At 43.9% G+C, this 9900-nt stretch overlaps 1 pseudogene; it reads right to left on the minus strand.

The window, feature by feature from the left end:
* Positions 1–7909: 7909 nt before the first annotated feature.
* Positions 7910–9609, minus strand: LOC703208 (putative elongation factor 1-alpha-like 3; annotated as a pseudogene).
* Positions 9610–9900: the final 291 nt, after the last annotated feature.

Below are 9900 nucleotides of genomic sequence, written 5' to 3' on the forward strand. Positions count from 1 at the left end.
GACCCCTGAGATTCTTCTGCTCTTGACTACCCAATGATACCAGCACTAGAAATGTCAGCCTCACAAGAGCAGACATCTGTGTTTGTTTGACAATGTAACGCAGGATCTAGAGGAGTGGTACACAGTAAATATTTGTTGAAAGATTAAAATAGAGTCTCAACTCAATAAATAGTGTGTCCAGACCAAAGTAGTAATCCAACTCTGAACTCAATTTAACCATCAGTCTTGCAGTTTCCAACCTCCACTCTATGTCTGACAGGAAGCTAGCACTGGGAAGGTGGGTGTGATTGGCTTCTCTCTTCCTTCAATCTGCCTGCCCCCATTGAGAAACTAAGACCTCTCCCTTCTGGGGCTGATACATGGGGACGAAAGAAGGCAAAGTGGTAGGAATTGCAATTATGTGAACTCATGCTGTGCACGCTGGCTTTGTCACCTCTAGACCTGGCAGATGTTGAATACTGATCCTCGCATGGAGGACTTGTTAGCACTTTGGAGTTTCCTGCTGGAGCCTTTCCATCTGAAATCTGGGTGCATCTCTACTATAGGTGCTCTTTCCTTGGCCCTATGCATTCACCTCCACATTCCAGAAGGCCCTATTGGGTGGGTCCCACAATGATCGCACATCAGCTCCCCCTCCCTAGCTAATCCATAGGAAACAGCCATACATTCCTTGCCTTGACAACCTCTGCAAGTGCGAACTGAACCCAACAGAGTTTTCCTGGTACCACTGGCTGCTTTGCCTTTTGCAAGAGGGGAAGTGACTCAAGCACTGGTGTTCCATGTCTCCCAACTGCATTTAGGAAACACATTTCAAGCTCATCTAGGAGAAGAGTCTCTAAAAGTTGATAGTGCTCACCAAATATCTATGTGCTCCTCTGTTTCTCAGTCTCTGTTGCATTTGGATGGAGGCCATGAAACAAGTTCTGGCCAGTGAAGTAAATAGAATAGCCATATGTCTCTTCTGGACAGAGGCACTTAAGAGCCAAGTGTTTCCATCCTCTATCTCTTCTCCCTTAAAGGCAATGAGTTCCAGATAGCACCACCATAAGAGGAAGAGGAGAACCGGAACTGCACCAGACTTCAACTTGAGCTTGAAATAAATTGTTATTGGATTAAGTAACTGAGATTTCTGGGTTTATTTGTTACTGCAACAAAGCCTGTCCTATCCCAACTAATATACCCCATGTTCTAGTCTTAAGGTTGTGCTCTGCACACCTATCCCTAGATTTGAGATAAAGAGAGCAGGTGCCCTTTATTCCCTAAAGTAAGGAGAGGATAAGGCTTGCAGGAGTGCTTTCCGTACAGATATCATCTTTAGAAATTATTTGTCTCTTCTTCATTCTTAATTATTTTCTATTTCTGAAACAGGTAAAAGGGGATTGAGAATTGTGGTACATGTGCCCAACTATTTCATTTGAAAATCTGCATAGCTGGGTGCAGTGGCTCGTGTCTGTAATCCCAGCACTTTGAGAGGCTGAGGCAGGCAGATCACTTGAGGTCAGGAGTTCGAGACCAGCCTGGCCAATGTGGTGAAACCTCATCTCTACTAAAAATACAAAAGTTAGCCAGGTGTGGGGGCAGGCACCTGTAATCCCAGCTACTCGGGAGCCTGAGGCAGGAGAATCACTTGAACCCAGCAGACAGAGGTTGCACTTGAACTCAGAAGACGGAGGTTGCATGAGAATCGCTTGAACCTGGGAGATGGTGGTTGTTCAAGAATCACTTGAACTCCGGGAGACAGAAGAGCTGAGATCACGCCACTGCACTCCAGCCTGGGTGACAAAGCAAGACTCTGTCTCAAAAAAAAAAAAAAAAAGAAAAGAAAAGAAAAAAGAAAATATCTGCATACAGAGAATTGGCACCTCAGTTTGAAATTTCCCTTCTGGCCGGGCGCGGTGGCTCAGGCCTGTAATCCCAGCACTTTGGGAGGCCGAGGCAGGCGGATCACAAGGTCAGGAGATTGAGACCATCCTGGCTTACACGGTGAAACCCCATCTGTACTAAAAATACAAAAACTTAGCCGGGCTTGGTGGCAGGCGCCTGTAGTCCCAGCTACTGGGGAGGCTGAGGCAGGAGAATGGCGTGAACCCGAGAGGTGGAGCTTGCAGTGAGCTGAGATCGTGCCACTGCACTCCAACCTGGGCAACAGAGCCAGACTCCATCTCAAAAAAAAAGAAAAAGAAAAAGAAAAAAAAAGAAATTTTCCTTCTATCTTATCTTCATGCCTAAGTGAAACTTCAATTTTAACATCCTATTACACAAGACTGTTGTGCAAATAACAAGATTGAATAGTATTAATTACCATTCCATGCATTAAGTTGTGCTGGGCAAGTAACATTCATTATTACAATTAATTCTCATAGCAACTCTTAGAGACAAGTTACTTTTGTTATGATCCCCATTTTACAGATGAAAAAACTGAGGGTCAGAGAAGTAAGTGACTTGCCCAAAGGTATACACTAGGGACCAGAAGAACAGGGGCTTCAACCCAAGTCACGCTGGTGTCAACACCCCTACTGGTAAGCCATATGAACCTCCCTGCCTTGAGCTTCTTCAGTAACAAGGTCAGGAGACTAAAGTTCCCTGACATCACCTGTCTGCCTGTTGGTCAGCAGTGGTAGTGACAACACCAATATTTGTACTCAGGTCCCTGTCACCAAAGCTGGTGACTATATGACTTCCATGTTTGTCAGGCATCCAGTAGGTAGCAGGTACATGATAACATCAGTTCCTCCTTCTATCTGCAGGGAACAACCTAGTTAATCAACCTAATGGCTTGCCTTTCAAGAGTCCCAATCTCTTTGGCAGATCCAGCAGATATAGCCAAGGTTTCTTAAGATTTACACCTCTCCGCCCCCACCTCATTTCCATGACCAGCCCTTGAGAAGTCCCCTCTGTTTCACCCTTCACTTCCCTTCGAAAGATCTATGCTTGTCCTCCCTCCTCCCAGACACTGTCCAACACCGCTGTCCTCCCTGGTCAATCGCTCTAGATGTGTTATTTAAGGCAAACTCATTTGTCCCTAACACAAATGTAAGATGTAATTCCCCAAGAATTCAAATGTAATTTAAAGTTATTTTCCAATATCTAATTTGCCTTTTATTTATTTAGGGCGATATTTCAGCAGGAGCCTCCCAGCCAAAGTGCCAGCATTTGTTTACAGTGTCAGACCCAGCAAAGGCGGGAAACCACACACCCTAGACACAGACGTTACCGATTAAAAAAGTAATTACAACATTGAACACAACCTTAAATAAAAGCAAAAATGCAGGAGACAAGAGGGGAAGCAAAAACATAAATCGGAAACAATGCCGTTTCCCCAGACGTTTTGTAATATTTTCAACCTGCCTGGTACTGGCGCCCTGCCCTGGCTGTGCCAGACACAAGCAAAGCATCTGGTGAGGAATGGTGGGGTGGCTCTGCTCTGAAAAGAGGTGGAAAGAAATGCCTAATCATCAGAGATCATCTGTTTGCCTGTTTGCCTGTCTGTCTTTTGTTTAACATCTTGCTCTGCTGAGAACCTACTTATACTGATCCTCAGGGGATTAATTGTATACTATATTATGGCAAATGACCAAAACCGAACACAACTCAAATTGACTTAACTAGGAAATGGGTATGTTCTGGTTCATGACAGACTATCTGTAGTTCTAGTTTCAGGCACAGTTGGATCCAGGGGCTCAATGTCAAGTAGAATCTCTCAGTATCTATCACTTGGCTCTTCTTTCCACAAAGTTGACTTCATTTTGAATCAGGCTTTCTCTACCTGGTAGCTAAGATAGAATCCTAGCAGCTTTAAGCTTACATCCCATAAGCTCAGTGTTCCCCCAAAGAAAGGGAGTGCTTCTTTTCCCACCATTCTAGCAAAAATATCAAGTCAGCCTTTCATTGGCCCAACTTGGGTCATATGCTGATCTATGAACCAATGATTGTAGCTAGGGAGTTTCAGTCCTTTCATTGGCCAGGCCTGGGTCAGATTCCCATCCCTTGAGAACAAAGGTAGGACCAGTCCCTCCCAAACTGAGATTGAGAGTGAGTGAGAGATAATTCGTGAAAAGAAAATTGAGGTTCCTACAAGAACTGAAGGAGCAATAAGACACTGGGTGAGTAAACACAACTGATTTCCACCACAGATTTGAACATTTTCTGTCCATTTCTAACACCTCTACTCTTTCTACAGTATCTCCAGACCACATTTTTAGACTTGTGAGTACAGTACAGTGACCTCTGCTCCATTGTTGGGAGGATAATAGGACTGTCCTATAGAATATCAAACTTGTGGATTCTTTCCTCGATTTTATTAAAAGATTCTGTCAACTATAACAGAGCACAACTGGGAACAGATGACATTTTGCAGCCACCAGGTTAGCTTGCTTCAAGTGGCCCAGGATTTCCTACGAGATGAATATAACAAGAGCTTTTGGGTTTGAAGGAGTCAAATAATTGATGTCTAATTGTCTAACAATTAAGTCACAGGAGAGGCAGGAAGTATAGTAGCTGTAAGCATTTTTGGGTAGTCACACTTTGGAACTGACCCCAAACCAGTGTTCCTGGTTTCTGCTTATACCCCAAGGAGTGACTGTGTATGTGAACTGATAGAATTGATTGTAGAGATGAAACTCTGGGGCCAAATGTGTGTAACTCTTGGCCACACTTAGCACGGAAGGAGTCAGATCATTCTCTCTCATCAGATATCTAAGAACTGGATCTTGCATAATCACAGAACAGAGCATTCACAAGATTGTGCAGAACTTCACTTCAACAGCAACCCCTCTGGCAACAAGAGGCCACTGCAGCAGTGAACTAACCAGACCCCTGTCCTTAGCCATTTCTAGTTTAGCCGTGGGCAGACACTCCCTTTGGAACTAAGAACACCTGTATGGTTCACAGATCATTTAAGGGGGCAGGGAGAACTCCACAAAAAAAGTGATAAACATTCTACTAATAAGGCAGGTGGTTGCTGAAGCAATTGATAGGGAAAATGAAAGCACTCTGCCTCATTCAGGCCCCAAGTCTGTGGAGATGTTCTTGCTGCCAACACAAGGAATAAATGAGAGACTGGATCTAGGTTCCTAAGAACCATTCCTGGTATGTAGGAATATGGTAATATTTGCCCTCTTATGATTCCAATCGACAGCACTTTTTCCCTTTTTAATTTTTTTTTTAATTTTTTGAGACAGGGTCTTGCTGTGTCACCCAGGCTGGAGTACAGTGCTATGATCTCAGCTCACTGCAACCTCCACCTCCTGGGTTCAAGTGGCTCTTCTGCCTCAGTCTCCTGAGTAGCTGGGACTACAGGCATGTACCACCTCACTTGGCTAATTTTTTTTGCATTACTAGAGGTGGGGTTTCACTGTGTAGGCTGGGCTAGTCTCAAACTCCTGGCCTCAAGTGATCCACCCGCCTTGGCCTCCCAAAGTGCTGGTATTACAGGCATGAACCACCACATCCAGCCATTTTTTTAGTTTTTATTGTTGTTGTCACTTGCCAGAGACCATGATCATCTCTTGCTCAAACACTACTGTATTTCATGTAATCCCATCTGAAATTCTGTGAGGTAGATAACATTATCATTCATCACCACATTATAGATTTTTTGTAATGGAGGTTCAGAAAGGGAAGATGATGCACCCAAAGTCACACCATGGTAGAACCAGGACTAGAGCTCAGATTTCCCGCTCCCCGACTAGCGCTTCCGTTAACTAAGGGCTTTGTATTCTCAAACACAATGGGCAAAGGGAGACAGAAAACTTGTGTTTCTTGAACATCTGCGATGGCAGGCACCACGCTTGCCATGTTTATATATATCAGCTCATTTACTCTTCTCCATAGTCCCATGAGGCCTCTGTGGTATTATTTCCCCCATTTTAGTCACATGGAGGCACAAAGAGGGAGGCAGGACCTTTCCCTGAATCACTGTACAGCTAGGGTCTCTGAAGGGATTCAGCATAAAGAGGACATTTTTCCAGGAAGGAAGCTCCCTGCCCAATGGGACTGGTGGAGTCTCATCCTCACCCTTACTCGCCAGAGACATCACCGAACCGCACCTCGCTTCCCAGGAAATAAATTCTGGGCACACTCCAGGGTCTCTGAAAAAGACTCCCTCACTTCCAGCTTTGCCAGCTGGCTCCTTTCAAGAGTGAAACTGGCCCAATTTTCCCACTGGACAGATGCTTACAGTGTTCTGAATAAACACAGAAGTTGACCCTCCCAGTCTTAAAGCCTGAAACTTACTTTTGTCTCATCTGAGTTCCTTTCTCAGGAAACAGACAGTCAGTCCTCCCAGATAGTATCAAGGAACTGAAACTCATCAGATCACTGCAGCTAGACAATGAGACACCAGACCTCTCATCCATCATGACTGCTTCCTTACCCCTCCCTAACTTCTGTCTTTCTGCATATAGTTACATTTCCTCCCCAGAATATAAACTCCCAATTTTAGTCAGTTGGAGAGACAGATTTGAGACTTATCTCCTCTCTCCCTGACTAACAGCACCCAAATAAAGCCTTCTTCCCCGGCAATGCTTGTGGTCTCAGCGACTGGCTTTCTGTGTGGTGAGCAACAGGACCTAGATCAAACCCTTGACATTTTGGCAACAACAGGAGAGGTATCTGGGCTAGAATTGTGATGCCAGGTGATCTAGAGGTAAAGAGAGACAACCAGACAGAGACTGAAAGAAAAAAAGAAAGAAAGACATATAGGGAGAGGAGAGAAAGGGGGAAGAGAGAGAGAAAGAGCAAGAAAGGAATGAAGAGGAAGAAAGGAAATGGTAAAGGACATAGCAGAGGATGAGGGGACAGGGAGGAGGAATCTGGGGTGTAAACATATAAAACTTTGGTATAAAAGGAAAAAATGAAGTTATTCGTTAAATATACTGAGTTCCTAATTGGTATCCATCTCTGTACTAAACATCACAAAAATAAAGTCCAGACTCTCAAGCATGTAAATGAACAATTTTACAATTGTTCATTTGATTATAAGTCTGTGATATGGTTTGACTGTGTCCCAACCCAAATCTCATCTTGAATTGTAGCTTCCATAATCCCATGTGTAGTGGGAGGCACCCAATGGGAGGAAATTGAATCATGGGGGCTGGTTTTCCCATGCTGTTCTCATGGTAGTGAATAAGTCTGACAAGATCTGATGGTTTTATAAAGGGCAGTTAGTTCCCCTGCACACGCCCCCGTGCCTGCTGCCATGTAAGATGTGCCTTTGCTCCTCCTTCCCCTTCTGCCATGATTGTGAGGCTTCCCCAGCCATGTGTAAATGTGAGTTCATTAAACCACTTTTTCTTTATAAATTACCCAGTCTCGGGTATTTTTTCATAGCAATATGAAAATGGACTAATACAGGCTGCTGCAAGGAACAGGAAAGGGCCAGAGACAAGGCAGAGATGGAGCGTGCTAGAAAACAGATCTTGTCATGAAGACTGGAGTCTAAAACTGTCATTAAAGACTCCCTGAAAGCTTGCAGATTTACACTTAGGGATTTATAAGTGCTCAGCAAGAATGTATTAAAATTTTAGTGTGTTCATAAATACTAGTACATTCTGGATCATCTTCCTGACAACCAGAATGGAATCCATGCATTGATTTGATTTGTGATCATTTTGGGGTCTAGTAACAATGTGTGATTTTTTCTCATTAAACTTTGTTTTAATGGGTCTCAAAATTCTGTGACAGATTTTTGGTCAAGTTGCTTCCATTGAAAAGTACTGATTTTAAAAACTAATAATTTAAAACTGCCACATGAAAAAAAAAAAGTGGTCCACAAAACATTCTCCTTTCCTTCTGAAGGTTTTATGATGCATTGTTATCATTAACCAGTCTTTTACTATTAATAAAACGGCCAATTGAAACAAACAGTTCTGAAACTGTTCTTCCATCAACTAAGACCAGGGTAGCAGGTATTAGGGATAATATTCATTTAGCCTTCTGAGCTTTCTGGGCAAAGTTGGTGACCTTGCCAGCTCCAGCAGCCTTCTTGTCCACTGCTTTGATGACACCCATGGCAACTGTCTGTCTCATATCACGAACAGCAAAGAAACCCAGAGATGAATAGTCTGAGAAGCTCTCAATACACATGAGCTATCTAGGAACCATATCAACAATGGCAGCATCACCAGATTTCAAGAATTTAGGGCCATCTTCCAGATTTTTACCAGAATGGTGATCAATCTTTTCCTTCAGCTTAGCAAACTTGCATGCAATGTGAGCCATGTGGCAATCCAGTACAGGGGCATAGCCTGCACTGATTTGGCCTGGATGGTTCAGGATAATCACCTGAGCAGGGAAGCCAGCTGCTTCCATTGGTGGGTTTTTTTTTGCTGTCACCAGCATCATTGCTATGATGAACCTCCTTGATAGACATGTTCTTGACATTGAAGCCCACATTGTGCCCAGGAAGAGCTTCACTCAAAGCTTCATGGTGCATTTCAACACAATTTATTTCAGTTGTAACACTGACAGGAGCAAAAGTGACCACCATACCGGATTTGAGAACACCAGTCTCCATTCGGCCAACAAGAACAGTACCAATACCACCAATTTTGTAGACATCCTGGAGAGGCAGGCGCAAGGGTTTGTCAGTTAGACAAGTTGGTGGTAGGATGCAGTCAAGAGTCTCAAGCAGTGTGGTTCCACTGGCATTGCCATCCTTATGGGTGGCTTTCTATCCCTTGAACCAAGGCATATTAGCACTTGGCTCCAGCATGTTGTCACCATTCCAACCAGAAATTGGCACAAATGCTACTGTGTCAGGGTTGTAGCCTATTTTTTTTTTTTTTTTTTGAGACGGAGTTTCGCTCTTGTGGCCCAGACTAGAGTGCAATGGTGTGATCTTGGCTCACTGCAACCTCCACCTCCCGGGTTCAAGCAATTCTCCTGCCTCAGCTTCCTGAGTAGCTGGGATTACAGGTGTGCGCCACCATGCCCAGCTAATGTTTGTATTATTAGTAGAGACGGGGTTTCACCATGTTGGCCAGACTGGTCTTGAGCTCCTGACCTCAGGTGATCCATCTGCTTCAGCCTCCCAAAGTGCTGGGATTACAGGCGTGAGCCGCTGTATCCTGACAAATTTTCTTAATGTAAGTGCTGACTTCCTTAACGATTTCCTCATATCTCTTCTGGCCATAGGGTGGCTCAGTGCAATCCATTTTGTGAACACCAACAATTAGTTGTTTCACACCTAGTGTGTAAGCCAGAGGGCATGCTCCTAGGTCTGTCCATTCTTGGAAATACCAGCTTCAAATTCACCACCAACAGCAGTCGGGACACCACAGTCAGCCTGAGATGTCCCTGTAATCATGTTTTTGATGAAGTCTCTGTGTCCAGGGGCATCAGTGATAGTCACATAGCACTGACTGGTCTCAAAATTCCACAGGGAGAGATCAATGGTGATACCACATTCACGCTCAGCTTTCAGTTTATCTAAGTCCCAGGCATACTTGAAGGAGCCCTTTCCCATCTCAGCAGCCTCCTTCTCAAATTTTTCAATGGTCCCTTTGTCAAAGCCACCACATTTGTAGATCAGATGCCAGTGGAGGTGGACTTGCCTGAATCTACATGTCCAATGATGACAATGTTGGTATGAGTATTTTCCTTTCCCATTTTGGCTTTAGGAGTAGTTTTCATGACACCTGTGTTCTGGTGGCAAAACCATTGCAAAAAAAAAAAAGAAGAAGAAGAAGAAGAAGAAGTAATATTGTTTTAATTGTCCCAGGACAAGAGGGAAAAGATGGGGGTAGACTTGATACATAAAGGATGTGTTTGTGCCAGACAAAGACTGTGAGATATGATGAGGTTTCTCTTCAAATAATCTAATAAATCTTTTATTATTTAATTCATAGTACCTCCCCCGCACCCCCACTTTTCCTTTTTCTCCTTTTTCCTTTTTGCCTT

This window comes from Macaca mulatta, chromosome 20 (assembly GCF_049350105.2).
Source record: "Macaca mulatta isolate MMU2019108-1 chromosome 20, T2T-MMU8v2.0, whole genome shotgun sequence".
Classification (NCBI taxonomy): domain Eukaryota; kingdom Metazoa; phylum Chordata; class Mammalia; order Primates; family Cercopithecidae; genus Macaca; species Macaca mulatta.